The sequence below is a fragment of the Triticum dicoccoides genome, chromosome 1B, assembly GCF_002162155.2.
Source record: "Triticum dicoccoides isolate Atlit2015 ecotype Zavitan chromosome 1B, WEW_v2.0, whole genome shotgun sequence".
NCBI classification, from domain to species: domain Eukaryota; kingdom Viridiplantae; phylum Streptophyta; class Magnoliopsida; order Poales; family Poaceae; genus Triticum; species Triticum dicoccoides.
The window spans coordinates 51,031,708-51,046,719 of NC_041381.1; the positions used below are offsets into that span (position 1 = coordinate 51,031,708).

Below are 15,012 nucleotides of genomic sequence, written 5' to 3' on the forward strand. Positions count from 1 at the left end.
GCCTTTTGGTCCCGGTTGGTGCCACCAACCAGGACCAAAGGCCCTCTTGCCTGGGCTCGACGCACCGGCCACATGGAGGCCCATCTGTCCCGGTTCGTGTTAGAACTGGGACTAAAGGTCTAGGGCATTAGTAACGACCCTTTAGTCCCGGTTCAAGTACCGGGACAAAAGTCCCTCACCAACCGGGACTAATAGGGGTTTTTCTACTAGTGTATGTCCGTAATGCATAGCATCATATGTTGGTATCATAGATGGCTATATTTATTGCCTTGCATGACACAAAGTAGCACATCATTTAATATGATACAATATCATGATATGATACTCAAGCCTCTCTTTATTCATTTAATTCAATGCCACCTCATCAAAATGGCTTAGTTGGCATGCATGATACTATCTATGATACTCCCATTACGGGCAGCCTCATAGGTTGAGCTAGATCGACCAAGAGATGACTTGCATTAATTAGCCCAACTAGGTGGCCAGTTGTTACTTAGACCTCTTCCAGTGCATTGGTGCTAAAGTGGGAGTGCATTAAAATGCTTAGCAACTAATGTCCCCAATGCACAGGTGCCTAGGTTTGTAGGTAAGCCTCCTTTATTTAATTATTTCGTAATAAAACTCCTTCATGTATTGGTTGATAGTCTTTTTGCATTGGCCCACGTACTTAGCATTGGTTCTTATTGGGGTCACCATAATCCTCTTTCTCCTCTTTAATTGCTTTGCCACATCATTTTTCTGTCTATGTGGCACCCTTAGCACCTTTACACTGTGGATCACTGGGAGGGGCCCTTGTACAGGTACTAAGCCTTCCACGTGGGCAAAAAATCTGATGTGACAAGTTATTTAAAAGGAGAGAGATGAGTGTGATGACCCAAGAAAGAAACAATGTTAAGCGCATGAACCTAGGCAAAACATTTAAAGAAAGAAAACCCAACAATACATGAAGAGCTTTAGTTGCTAAATCATTAACAACCATAAGCTAAGCACATATGCATTGGGGAGTATAGTTGCTAAGCTATTTAATGTGCTTAGCACCTTATGTAAGCATCCATGCATTGAGAGCAGCCTTACTACACATGTGTCCATGTACGGAGCATGGCTGCCATTTATTCAACCAAACATTAAACTAGTGGATGATACGCTGCCGTACAGAAGTGGACATTTCATTATAAGTGCAAACGATAGGTGCTCTGAGCCAAAGCCCCAAAACAGGAAAAGAAAGAAAGATCAGCGTCCAAGTTGCTCCGTACCGAACTTTGGCTCTGTGTATAATATTCCAGGAGCACATGCGCACCATCTCCGGCGGGCGGCGGCACTACCCGGTCTGTGCATGACTGCATGAGCGTACGTGTCACTTCCGGATACGTTGTAAATGGCGAGACGTGAGGCCGAGCGGGGAGCAAGTGAGCAACTACCACATATAAGCAGCGGCTAGTTGTTTCCCTCCCTCTCTCAGGTACCCCCCTCCCTAGATACAGCCCTCTCCCAACAGACAGACTCCCTCTCTCCAGCTGGGTACGGTCTCCGGTTAGCCGCCGGCGCGTTTGCTGCTTAGTTAGTACTGCGCGTGATGGTGCGGCGGAAGACGGTGATTGAGAGGATCGAGGACACGACGAGCCGGCAGGTGACCTTCTCCAAAAGGAAGGGCGGGCTGTTCAAGAAGGCCAGGGAGCTGGGCGTCCTCTGCGACGCCCAGGTAGGGATCCTCCTCTTCTCCAACACCGTCCGCCTCTACGAGTACTCCAACTCCAGCTCCGGGTACTGCTTGTTGTAGCTTCTTTTCAGCCAGTTGCGTGGATTTCTTCAATTGATCTGGTGCTGGCGCTGATCAGCTAAATATGTGTGACTGTTGTTTGTTGGTATAGCTAGATAGGCAGATACATAGCAAATACGATCGAGGCCCACTTAAATACTACTAATGAGTCATATTAATTTATGTCCATGCCACCAATAAATGTTCCGAGCTAAATTTAATTGATTTCTTAGTTGATCCACCTAAGGATGTTTATTTCCAAGAAGCGAATACGAACTAAGGGACTTAATGATCTATTTTGCGTTGATCAACATATTTCCTCGGTCTCAACTTAATTACTGCCTTACTGAACCTGATTGTTTTTTGGTAACATTTTCCGTACTTTGCTACTTCTTTCTCTATATTGACGATCGGGAGATGTCACCATAGGAAAAGGACGACGTTGTATTTTGACTCTCGATTATTATAGATATGAGAAGATCGGTGGTATTTGGTGATACATTTAATCTCAGTTAAGCATGTCATTTCAAATAGTGTTATTCGTTCATTTATTTTGCGGGGAACTTGTCTTATTTATTGATGCTTTTGTAAGTTCCAACCGTCTTTTTGCGGGTAAAATTATTTGGACTCAGAACCATCACGTATTGAATAAATTAGACATGCTTAAACTTCATAGAGAGCATGCACAAATGCAGAAATAATGAATTTATATCCCATTGCCACTACTAGAATATGGTTTTGTGATGAGTTTCAAAACTTCGCCAAGATTTATCTATCGGGCACTCAGAAAAAAAAATTGGCTGACGAGTTTGATTCAAATTTTGGCTCGACATTGATAAGCAACTTGGCAGACCGAATACTTTGCCTAGGCCAATGAAAAACGACTTGGCAAAAAAAAATCTCGGCAAAATCATAATTCCGCTGAGTTTCTAAATTTTTTTGGCTAACACTGACTGGTGGGCCCCACTATCAAGCAGGCAACGGAGCCGTGACGACAGTCTTTCTTTGCCGAGTTTCGGCTAACGGGGACTCAGCTGCCATTCTCTCCTTTCTTTGCAGTCTTTTTTTTAAATGGGAATTCGAGGTGTCATCTCTTTACTGAGTTTCTTCTGTAAGAGACTCAGCAAACATTTCTCATTTTTCATTTTCTTAAACTCGAATCCCAGGGGTCACGGCTTTACCGAGCTGCGTCCGTAGAAAACTCGGTAAAAACTGACAGGTGGGCTGTCGAGTCACGTGCAGGTGACAAGCTGACCGTGCGCCTGTGCTGGTCAGGCGCGTCGTGTACGGCGGCCACTGTGTACAGAGGTTGTGTTTAGTCCCACCTCACCACGCGAGGCACACGCCAACCGGCTTAAAAGCCACAGAGGCGAACAGTGGTAAGCTTCTCTGTTGTCGCATTAGGTCCATCCATTTTCGTTGTGTGAATGATGTAGCTTCACACTAGATTGCATTTCATCAACTAATGATTGTTCATTGAGTGTCAAATTCATCTTGTTCATATACGTTGATAATCCTACTACAATGAAAGAGATTTTAAAATTTTCATTTATTTTAAATAAATTGTTTATTTTTTCTGTTTTCTTCAGTTTTGTCGTTACTATATGTTTTTTCTTTTTTCTAAAAACATCTTAAAATTTAAAAATGATCTTGTTTTTGTATTTTTGTTCACACATTTAGCAAACGACGCAGTCATAACGGCGGTATTTCTTTGCCATGTTTCGGCTAAGGGCGATTCTAGTAGTATGCATTCTGTTGAAGTATATTTGTAAACTTGATTCGGGAAAGGTAAACAACATATATGGACCCCGTCCCCCCTACAGTTATATTACAAACTGTTGCATCTTTAGATCTCAAGACTATGCAAGGATCATGTGATCACCATATTGGCTTCCCTACTTATAATACACAGTGTAGAAGAATGAAAAAAAAAGTAATTATGTTGCAAAGTATCTGTGGTTTATTTTCTAGTACAACATACATACGATCAACTTTTATTATTCCAACGTCCTTTACAAAATTTGGAACTTGTTGAGTGAACAATTTCACAAGACAAAAATATGAGTCAATTTTTTTGTCAATCCAACTACTAACATTGTGAAATACCCCTATGGTTATTTTACATTTCTCAAACTATTAAGCTCCGAGTTTTCCACTATTAACGCCATATCAAACTAATAATAAGTACATATGACTCGTCTTTTTGTGTCGCCCTTTATACGAAGAGGATCATTAGCCAATTCTTTTTCTTGGGTACGTATCATCCAAGATACCAGCCAAGTTCCGTACTTTATATATACATTTTGTGTGTGTGTGTGTGTGTGTGTGTGTGTGTGTGTGTGTGTTACCCATCTGTTTTTTTTACAGTAGTAATACTATATATGACCAAGCATTCAGTCGACATACGTCCCATATAACATTTTTGAATAATAGGAAGAAACTATATGGCTGTGGAATCATGTCTCCAACTCTGCATGCTGTCGCACCTGTGTAACACTCACTGTCAAAATAATTTAAATATTATGGCATAATTATGTCCAGTGTAAGCTAGAAATATAGATTTTTTTTTCAGTTTGTAATTATGTTGTGCCTTATGTGCAGGGTTAATTCTATAATTGAAAGATACCAGAAGGTTAAGGAGGGCCAACAATTCATGAGTCCGAGCGCTGAGGCTAAGGTATAACTCCCGATCAGTATTTCTCAATAATTTAGCTAGTCATGTGGTTACTCGTTCTTTGGATAATTCTACTATACTTGAAAGTACATAGTCATCTTCATGCCATGTGGATGCCATGAGTGCATTTCTTAATCAATTGCTAACTCACCTTAGTTGTAGCAATGTACCTTCTCATAGGGTAACAAAGATGGAAATTAACAACAAGAGTGTACAATGATCACTAATACGCAACCAACCATTAGGGAGGTCATTTCTAGATAGCCATATCCTGTTTGGAATGCCTTGGCTCCCCCTAGTAATTTTTCACTAGTGTCCAAAGGTACCCCAAACACTTTATCCTCTTTATCTTACCTTAATTTCGTCACTTGTTGAGGATTTGTTGTCCTAGGTGGTGGCACTATCGAGCTTCTCACAATAGTCAACACATTTTCATTTCTTATGCAACAATAAGGGTGCAATGTCGTATCCCAATGTACACTTTCAGCTAATAAATTTTCAAGTTGGATTGATCGGAACCAAACCTCATTATTGATGAATTAAAAAATTTATTTAAAAGAAATCAACTTTTGGTTTGACAAACTAGAAACTTGTAAATATTTGAAATTCTACTTCGTACCAAAAATGGAGCCAAATTTAATTGTCCAACATAGTGTTTTTGTGCATCAAATCAAGCTTACTACAGGTTCCAACTTTTGCAAAACAAGTCAAAGGCTCCACACATTAAAGCCAAAAAAACCAAATCACCATGCTAGCTTATGCGATGGTGGTTAGCCGTGCTAGATGCTCTGGATGATAGCAGGGGAAGGGGCACAAGCCATCATGCACGATGGGGTTCGGTCAAGCAATGACGCAACTAGTACAGTGAAGATTAATGAGGTAGCAATGTGCGGTGAATGTAGTACAGTGAAGAGCCGTGATGCTCTTGTAGCTAGAAGATTGACTCGGGTAAATAAGATGATATGTATATCAAAGTATATGAGAGAAAACACCATCTTACTTATTTCTCTACAAAAAGCCGACTTTTGTAAACACCTCGATTGCTACATACAACGTCTTAGCACCAGATTCTCTAACGTGCTATAGATTTATAGTGCACCGGGTAGCAAGGATCACGACACAAAGAGGATAGACTTTCCTTCTCTAAATCTGAATGGATATCATTCCCAACATCTTACACGAAGGATCACAATATGTTACTAACGTCACTAGAAGGGCTAGCAATATTTATGTACATATTTTTGATTAATTATCTTTGATTTTGCAATTCCACTGAATAGCTAATTCATTGTTTCGCCAAATTAGAATACACCAATTGCAGTATAGTTTATCTTTGTTCTATTTAAAATTCTAAAGCATAAACTATTGATATATACATGATTGCTCATTAACAGTTTTGGCAAGCGGAGGCAGAGCGTCTGAGGCAACAACTACATAACTTGCAAGAGGATCATAGGTATGACAAGTAAAATTATATGATGTATATATCAATAGTAATTACGAAAGAAATAACTACTGGTTTTGCATCGGCAAAAATATTAAATTACGTACATTCATAGCCATGATAGGTGTAATATTCATATATACTCAGATTACAAGGGGGGCACATTTGCAATAAATTGCTAACAATTATTCCAGGCAGTGCCAGAGCATATGTCGATATACAAGTGTTTCCTCCAATTGTATTACTTCAAATTTAAAAGTAAGGCTGGAAAGGGATTAATCTATCATATTTTCAAAAATATATATCATATTTTTTATGACTCCTTGTATATCCGTAATTGAAAAAAATGTGCATTGTAAAATAATGGGCAGTCTATACTTGTATACTTTTTCAAAAGAAAAAAGAACTTTTATTTGAACAACAATAAAATAGTGATAGAAAAAGGTTGCTCCAATTAAGAATTTCTTATATCATGAGTTATACTAGTAACAACAGAATGCACTGTAAGGAGAAAAAAAACCACAAATTCTCTATTTTTATTTATAGAAAAGTGCACTAGCTAATGTATGTGTACCTTCACTAAACCGCTGCAACAGTTGTTGGTACAAAATCTGCCTGGCTTAGGTTCGGAAGGCTTGAAGGATCTAGAGAATCAACTGGAAACAAGCATACATAACATTAGGCTAACGAAGGTAATGCTTAGTGCTCATAACCACTTTGCAGAGATCATGCAAAATATGCATGTAGACATCATGCATCAGCAGTGCCACTAACTGCACTGTTCTTTTCCAGGACCAACTTATGATTGATGAAATTGAAGAGTTAAACAAGAAGGTATGCTTTTACCATTGCGACACTAGCTACCACCATATTACAAGGCGGTGCGTTTTTCGTCTAAAGAGCCTAATGTTTTTGAACTGCAGGAAAGCCTCGTGCACCAGGAAAATATGGAGCTACACAAGAAACTGAACATCATTCGCCGACAGAATTTAGATTTGCAAAACAAGGTGCATGAGCATAAGAGTCCCTCCTTGCAAAAATAAAATAAAAGAAAGAGAGTTAAAAAGAGTACTCGATCCATATTCCACAAACATATCTTCCATATATGTGCATGTGTATTTGCCATATTGATTCCATTTTTCAGTTAAGTGGCCAGGTGGAACTAAACGAGACAATTACAAGTTCTTCTTGCCAGTACAACATTGCTGCTCCAGCTGATCCAGTTTGTGTGCAACTCAGCCATCCCCACATGCAGAAAGGGCTGAGCAACCGGAATCACCAACTCTGTGGTACGGTAAAGTTTATGTTTTTTTCCAATTTCTTTGCATCTGAAATTATTAATCCAAAGGAAGCACAGAAGCTGACATTATGAGCAACCTCTCCCTGCAATGCATGCAACAGTTTATGACTACCAGCTGATGGATTCATAAAAAAGAGGCTGGAAGTTTCTACTACAAGGACGGCCAGATGGTCGAGGATTGATGTGCCAATTCTGTTCCAGAATCAAGTGTGGAAGTTAATGTTTCCATTGGGAGGGTTGATGTGCTATGTCTACCAATGCATTGTAAAAATAAAGTACCATTGGGAGATTTGCAACTGGCTCCATGTATTTATTTTTCATGTTATTAACAAAGCAACAATAATATGCTGTGTTGAATCCCGGATGCATAAACTTGCATTTAAATAAAAATAATGTAACGTAAAAAAAACATGGTGGTTAGAGTTCACTGTTGCAGGCAAAACCTTCTGCGAGATTAGGGGTACCATATACATCAAAGGAGGTTCTCCATATATATACCAGGCATCTGCACATTACCATTTCATTTCAAAGGAAAACCATTCCTCCAACAAGGGAGAGGAAGTCAGCAAATGTTGCCATTTTTCTGCGTGTCATGAACAGTGAAGAAAATAACATGTTATAGCATTCTGAGCAATGACTCACTAAATAAATTGATGTACAATATCTCGCTAATAGCATGTTATAGTGCGATATAGCTAATAGCGTATTTTAAGGGCCACGCTATTTTGTCATAGCACGCTATTTTTTCATTGGTCATGAATAGGAATAGATGGTAGCTGAAAAGAGGGCTAATATAATGTGCACGCATGAAAAGTGAAAGAAGATCGATAGACCCTCTCACATGGTTCTAGCACATGACAGTGTGCCTGTTGAGGCTCCGTGATCTGCTAGATGCTTTGGCTCATTGATTTACCAACTGATGCTTTGGCAGTTAGGAGGTCACATGTGATGGCATATTTTCCGTACATCTGTTTCCGTGCTACGAATATAAGAACAGCTTGAGCGGTTGTTTTCGGATGCCGAGAGAGGATGGCAAATGAAAAAGAGAGGAATCTATCGCCATAGCACATTAATAATCTTGGTGATACCTTTTCGGTCTATCACGCGTTCGCTTTCACTTTCGCTTGATTGAGCACTAAACCACAACCTTAGAAAATTGGAATGCACTTTAATTTGGAGAATCGGCTACCAGAATCAGCATGACGCGCTTCCGTTATATGTTTTTCCACACGCCCTTATTATTTTCTCGGCCGGCCGGGTTCCACTTTTAAAACAATAACTGAACAGTAGAAGTTAACAGTTCAGCGGATGAATGAATCCACTTGTTCTCAAAGCAAGCATTGTTACGAATTTTTGACATATAGCTAGCCACACCTGCAAATAAAATAAATAATGAGGGGAGCCTTGATGAGAACTCAAATAAATAAAGAGGGGAACTAATCCTTCAAAGTAGAACTACCACACCACTTGTCTTCTCAAAAGTTAGTATTGACATATAACTACCACATCACGAATCTGACGTGCAAATAGACATCTCGCCATGAGTTAATTTCCAGCAGGCTGAATCATCAACTTCTGTTGTTCCTACTTTGCTCTCTATTTTTCTTTATCCCATTTTTCTCGGTCTATGATAAAAACTACTTCCTTGGTCCATAATAAGTGTTGCAGTTTTAAACTAAGGTTGAACTAATCTTAGTTCAAACTGCAACACCTATTTTAGACCGGAGGGAGTATATCTTATTGAAAATAAAATAAAAAAGATATGTTCCCGAAAAAAGGAAAAGAATATATATCATTCTAAAGAAAAAAGAATGAACCCCTGATGCGTGAAATAAATGAAATGAAATTAAGAGCAACATACGTAGACAATGGCCTACGAGGAACTAGATTAGAGCAATTCCCCTCTATATGTCCGGGCGGACAACCTGGACCAAAAGCAGCCACCCAACCTTATCAACAAACCCGTGCACTTTGTCCAACTGTCCTGCACCCCACGTATACGACCCATTTGTGAGCCAGATATGGGGTGGTCCGGACACGGTGGTTACGTCGGATCAGCCTGCATTGGCCCAACCCCACCTGAGAAAAACCCTAGCCAATCGCCTACTCATTCTCTTGTCTACTTCGCTTCCAGTCCTGTCCCCGTGTGGTCCCCTTCCTCCCCTTGCCACCATCCATCACCACCATGATAGGATTGTGTATCGGCTCCTCCGAAGCCGACCCCATGGATTGGGATGCCTTGGTGGCAAGGTCGGACGGCGAGCTGTCCATCCGTGTTGCCCTCCGTCGGTAGCGGGTGGATAAGGGCGGAAGCTCTAGCCCCTTGCCCTTACTAGTGTGGCTCCTCCAACTACACACAAGATTGCGCCAGCTCATTGCGGTCTACACCCGCCCCAGTGACCCGGCATGGTTCTTGCAGCTCCCCAAGTGGGATACATGGGCAACTGGCGAGCCAGGTCAAATCTACCTGGTCCGTTTGCATCTTCTTGCTGATACACGCCGATTCCCCTACCCTCTGACTCGTAGGAGGAGCTCGTCAGTGGCGTCATCCGCTGGTCCTTGACCACGGCTGAGACGCATTCCCTCCGCCGCCGGAGACACGAAAATGCAAAAACATTGTGGCTCAACATCAAGGAGTCTGAGCGGATCACGAAGGAGAAAGCGGTTGTTGCCACTAAAGTTGTCGGCCTCCCACGGGCAAACCAGCGCCACCTAACATCTGTCTGGCTTCCCTCCTCATCTGACTTCTTCGGCTCTAACAACAACTGTAATGGGTTTCCATCCGCCAACTTTGATGCCCACTACCACAGCTCTGGAGACTACAAGGGGAAGGGCTCGGCGAGGAAGTGGTGAAATTTACGAAACTTAAAGTGCGAACGGATGACGGGCTCCAATGAGGACTTAAAAAAATATAGTTCTAAATCTAAAAAGAATCATTTTTATATACAGAAAATACATATATCACACGTTCATGGAATTTTTCATAACAATATACTTCCATACGTAGCATAAACATAAAAAAATACGTACATGAAAATGGGATTTTTTTTGTTGTTGTTGGACCAACATTTTGTGTTTTGTGCAGCTTGCAAATCATAATATTTTTGAACAAAATTTTACAGATCCATCGCGAATATGTACAAGTTTTCTCAGATTTTGTTCCTTTTTTAAATTTTGAAATATTAGTTTTGAATCATTTGAAATAAAGTCCTCCAATGCACCCATCCTAAGTAACTGCGCACTTTGAAATTTATGCCTATCTACCCTAGTCGTGTCTAGTCATAGACCGTATGAAGCTATCGAACTATCTATGTATTGTACTTCATATGTCTGGTTCTATATTGAACTTGCTATCAGATGAATGTTGTGTACTAAATTTTCTACGTTTGGTTGATCTACCGTGGATGGGGTTGTACAGATTTACGGATTTGGATATAAGAAAAACGATTGACGGCGCCCAGACGCGACCCAATTTGGTATGTTCGCTGGGAGATGATGCTCTCCTGCTGTCCAAAAATATCATTTTGAGCGAACCAACCTGTGTTTGAATGGTTAGGAGGACAATAGTATCCCTAGTCCACCAGGGTTCAAGTGCTAAACTTGACATTGGTGCTCGCATTATTTCTGTATTTATTTCAACCTTCTGGCGATGTTCGTTCGGTAGGCGGAGATATTCCGTCGACTGCAAGGCGCACGTGGTGACTTCGTAAAATCACAAGATGCTATGCCGGATGTGCGTGTGTGTGCTCATAGGGGTGAGTCTAATGAGCGATTTCGATTGTACTGTGCCTATCTGCGCTACTAAATAATACCGCAGAGCAAGTTAATATAACACAGACCAAGTGGAAATGAACAGGTATATCTTAGCTAGTTTTTGTTTTTGTTTTTTTTTGGCAAACTGCTTAGCTAGCTTTTCACACACGACCGTACGCATACTTTATTTTATTGTTATTTCTCGTTAGGAGCATAGCGAAGACTTTCGATTACTGAGCTGCGGATTGTTTAAGCCTTAAGATATCCAACTTGTCATATATTTAAAATTCCGGGGCAGATCAACTTTCCGTACATTATAAACTCTCTTGTCCCGTTGTACGACTTGAGCAACCTAGTAAGCTTCATGATGTTGTCTCTTACTTTCTATTTTACTTTAATCTTGATCTGCAGATATAACTATTTCTTTCTTCGTGGGGAGATCTGCAGATATAACCTATACTTTATGCCTGCGACAGGATTTCTGAACGGATGTACTAGTAGGAGTTGGACAAATTGTAAGGGCAACGTGAAGCCATGTGCATACGAGGCGAAAGGTAAATTTGATACAGAGTAACATATAGATAATGCGTGTAGAAAGCACGCCAAAGGCACACCCTTCAACAAATTGTAAAAAGGTATTAATATCCATCATCTTTTGAAAATTAGTGAGGTAGTATTAGCCAGCAAATTCGGAGGTTAAGATCCACTTGTACACCGAGACGGCGTCCAAATTCAGGACCTTAGAGCATCTCCAACAGACGCCCAACACGCGGCGCGCTAAAATCTGGTTTGCGACGCGCTCATGGCAGGTTTGGCGCGTCGCGCAGCACTTGCTCCAACAGTAGCGCTAAACTGCAGCGCGCGCAGCTCCAGCAGCGCGCTAAAATGCAGTGCGCGCGAGCAGCCGACGCACATATTTGTTCTTATTTTGGGCACAAATTTCATACATCAACACAAAACACATGGCATATATTGAATCACAAACATCATTCAACCAAGTTCGTGCCCAAAAGTTCATGCCCACAAGTTCAAATTCATTCCCACAACATAATTCAACCAAGTTCAAAATGCAAACCAACACAAACGAAAGGCACAAGAATCAAGCCTGGTCCTCGTCTTCGTCTTCATCCTCATCTTCCTCCGATTCATCTGACTCCTCCGAAGACGATTCTTTCTCCTCCTCTTCATTGTTGCACGCTGTATCCTTATCACGTGAAGCTCGGAAGGTGTTGCCAAGATCTTCTTCATGCGAATGTGGCACACCGGCGCCTGGAGGTGCACCCATGCCCCCAATGAGAGACACGAAACTCATGCCACCCATGCCATCCATGCCACCCATGCCGTCCAAGCCGCCCCGGAGGTGCTCCAAAGCCACCCGTGCCTCCCATGGTCTCCATGGTAGCTCCAAAGCCACCCATGGAACCCATGCCGCCCATGGTAGCTCCAAAGCCACCCATGGCACCAATGCCACCGATGCCGCCAAGGCCACCGCCACCCATGCCGCCAAGGCCACCGCCACCCATTGTGCGAATGATGGCTCTTTTTTGGATCAAGACTTCTTCATGGGTAAGGTTGACATACTCCTTTTGTGCATCATTGAACAAAGATGTGTCCAAGAAGAACAAGTTCTTCTCCCATTCCAACAACTTAACTCGCTCCTCCATGCCCACCTTCCTCTCTTCCAATTCCACTTTCCTCTCCTCGGCGGCCACCCTCCTCTCCTCGGCCGCCAACCTCCTCTCCTCGGCCGCGGCATCTTGGTTTCTTGCCATTTTCCTCACCTCATTGGCTTCTCTTCTTGCGTTGACAATTGCTTCCATAGCATTTTTGATCTCATCATCTCCTTTCCTCTTCTTCTTTTCTTTTGCGTCTTTCTTTGTGCCATCTGGTCGTTTTGGCTTCTAGTATGAAACCGAGTTTGGGATGGGGCTTCTCTTGCCATCTTCACTTGATGCATCCTCCTCATCATCATCTTCCAAATCAATTGTTCGCTTGCGTTTTTTGCTCAAATCCAAATCATCAATATCCTCACGCTTCTTCCATTTCTCATCATCCTTCAACACTTCATTGCAATGAGGCAAGGTAAATGGCCTTCCTTTCTTGATCTTCCCCTTCTTGGTCCTGTTCTCCTCTCCTTTGAACAAGTTTTGTGCAATATTTAACTACATGAAAACAAAACAAGTTAGCACAAGAAACACCAACAACAAGCATGATGTGAACATGAGGAATGATGGATGAAATGACACTTACCCTATCATCATCATTGGTGCCACTTGGGTTCAACTTGTCAACCGCTTTTTGTGCGGCCGCCCATTGTTGACAACCCCTATTGATGGTCGACCACCGGGAGCGAAATGATCGTGCGGAGCGGTCAATTGCACTCATGTTGCGAAGATCAAAGTGTTCTTTCATCCGGAGCCAATAAGCATCTCTACTTTGATCACCTCCAACGGATGGATCCCTCGACACGTCCAACCAAGTTTTGCATAGCACAACGTCTTCGTCGTTGGTGTAGTTGCCTCCTCTTCCTTTATGTGCGTCGACAATGCCCTCACCATCCTCATCCACCTCGAACTCATGGTCTTCAAAATGCATGTCATTGGTTTGAGACCAATGCAAATTGTTCGAGCCAACACCCATAGTTGACATGTATGCATCATCGTTCACACTACAAAGTATATAGAACAACGCAATAAGCTATATATATGTATCCATTCAAAAAATAAAGAAGGAAAAAAAGTCGGGATTTTTTTACCTTTGGGTTATATCGTCGAACACATGATGCGCGTCGGCCGCCGGCTCAACGAGTGAGCTCGCCGGCGCTTCGGTAGCCGCCGTGCTCGTCACACGCCCTGCAAGCTTCTTCCTCGGCGCCTTCGAGGTGCCCGAGCCGTCCGCCGCCTTGTTCTTCTTCATGGATGTCTTGCCCTTCTTCAGCCGTGCTGCATTTCGGAGCTTCGAGGGGGTGCACGTGGCTTCATCACGGCGGGCGCCGGCGCGACGCCACCAGCCTCTGAGGTCATCCGCGGCGGCATGAAGAGGCCGCGCGCGAGGCCGATACTCGGAGGAGCTCCGGCGGAGGCGAGGCCAATGCTCCCAGTGCTAGGGTCTGCGGGGGCGGCGGTGGAGGGTTCGCGGCTGTAGGATGGGGTGAGGGGGTGGCGGCGCGTGCGTCCATCTGGTCATCTCGTCGGCGCCCGCGCGTGCGGGGCGAAGGTGGCGCGAGGGAGGGAGTGCGGCGCGAGCGCTCGTGTGTGCCGCTCGCGGAAGCGGGCGCCCCAAGTACGCAGTGCGCGATAGCGATTCGGACAGTGCGCCCAACTCTATATTCCGCGCGCGCGGTTATTGCGCGCCCGCTGGAGACACACTAGCGATTACACACACGCTAAAATGGACAAATTTACGGCGCGACGCTTGTTTTGCGCGGTTGTTGGAGATGCTCTTAGGCAGGTTCGACGGCGGAGCCCTAGCTGCGGCGTGCGTACAAACCTGCTGTTCTGCCCCGCAAGCTGTCCGTCATTAGTACTGGAAATAGATTGCATGGAGTGACATTTTAGACTGTTTGAGTTTTTTTTTGGAAATACAGTACAAAGGTCCCTTATGAATACAGATGCATACCTTACTTCTATATAAGCATCTACGAGAGATTGAGCTGGCGGTTTATGAAATTGATAAAGTCACCACACAAGCCGGTAGATAGTATAGTTTACCTCCGCACCATCCCATGCCATGTTAAAGAACATTTAAACTTGTCGTGTAGATAAACAAGATTGAACCATTTCTAAATGTGGAGTTTAGTAGATATGAAAATTAGATGCAAATCAAGCTTCACTTAACTTACTAGCGAATTGCATTGGATCATCGTTGTCATACCATATCTTCGCATTTCGTGAACATGCTGGATCTTCCTTGTAGTAGTAAGATTGCGAGGGTCCTCCCCGCGACTCCCGCTAGGGTTTCCCACCCGTCGCCGCCGCCGGTGGCCTCGCCCCCCGCCGCCGCCGGCCGTCGGCCGCTCCTCCCCTGCCCGCTCCCCCCCTCCCCCTTCCTCCTCCCCTTACCTCCCGCGGCGCGGCCGCGCGCGC

At 43.2% G+C, this 15,012-nt stretch overlaps 1 long non-coding RNA gene and 1 pseudogene across 1 annotated transcript; both read left to right on the forward strand.

Annotated features, from left to right (window-relative positions):
- Window positions 1-1,573: 1,573 nt before the first annotated feature.
- The window catches only part of LOC119350104, a 23,916-nt pseudogene continuing 10,477 nt past the window's right edge, over window positions 1,574-15,012 (forward strand).
- LOC119300952 lies at window positions 6,540-6,881 on the forward strand. The gene is made up of 3 exons (XR_005146827.1): window positions 6,540-6,566; window positions 6,667-6,708; window positions 6,803-6,881. It is a non-coding gene; the product is annotated as an uncharacterized LOC119300952 (long non-coding RNA).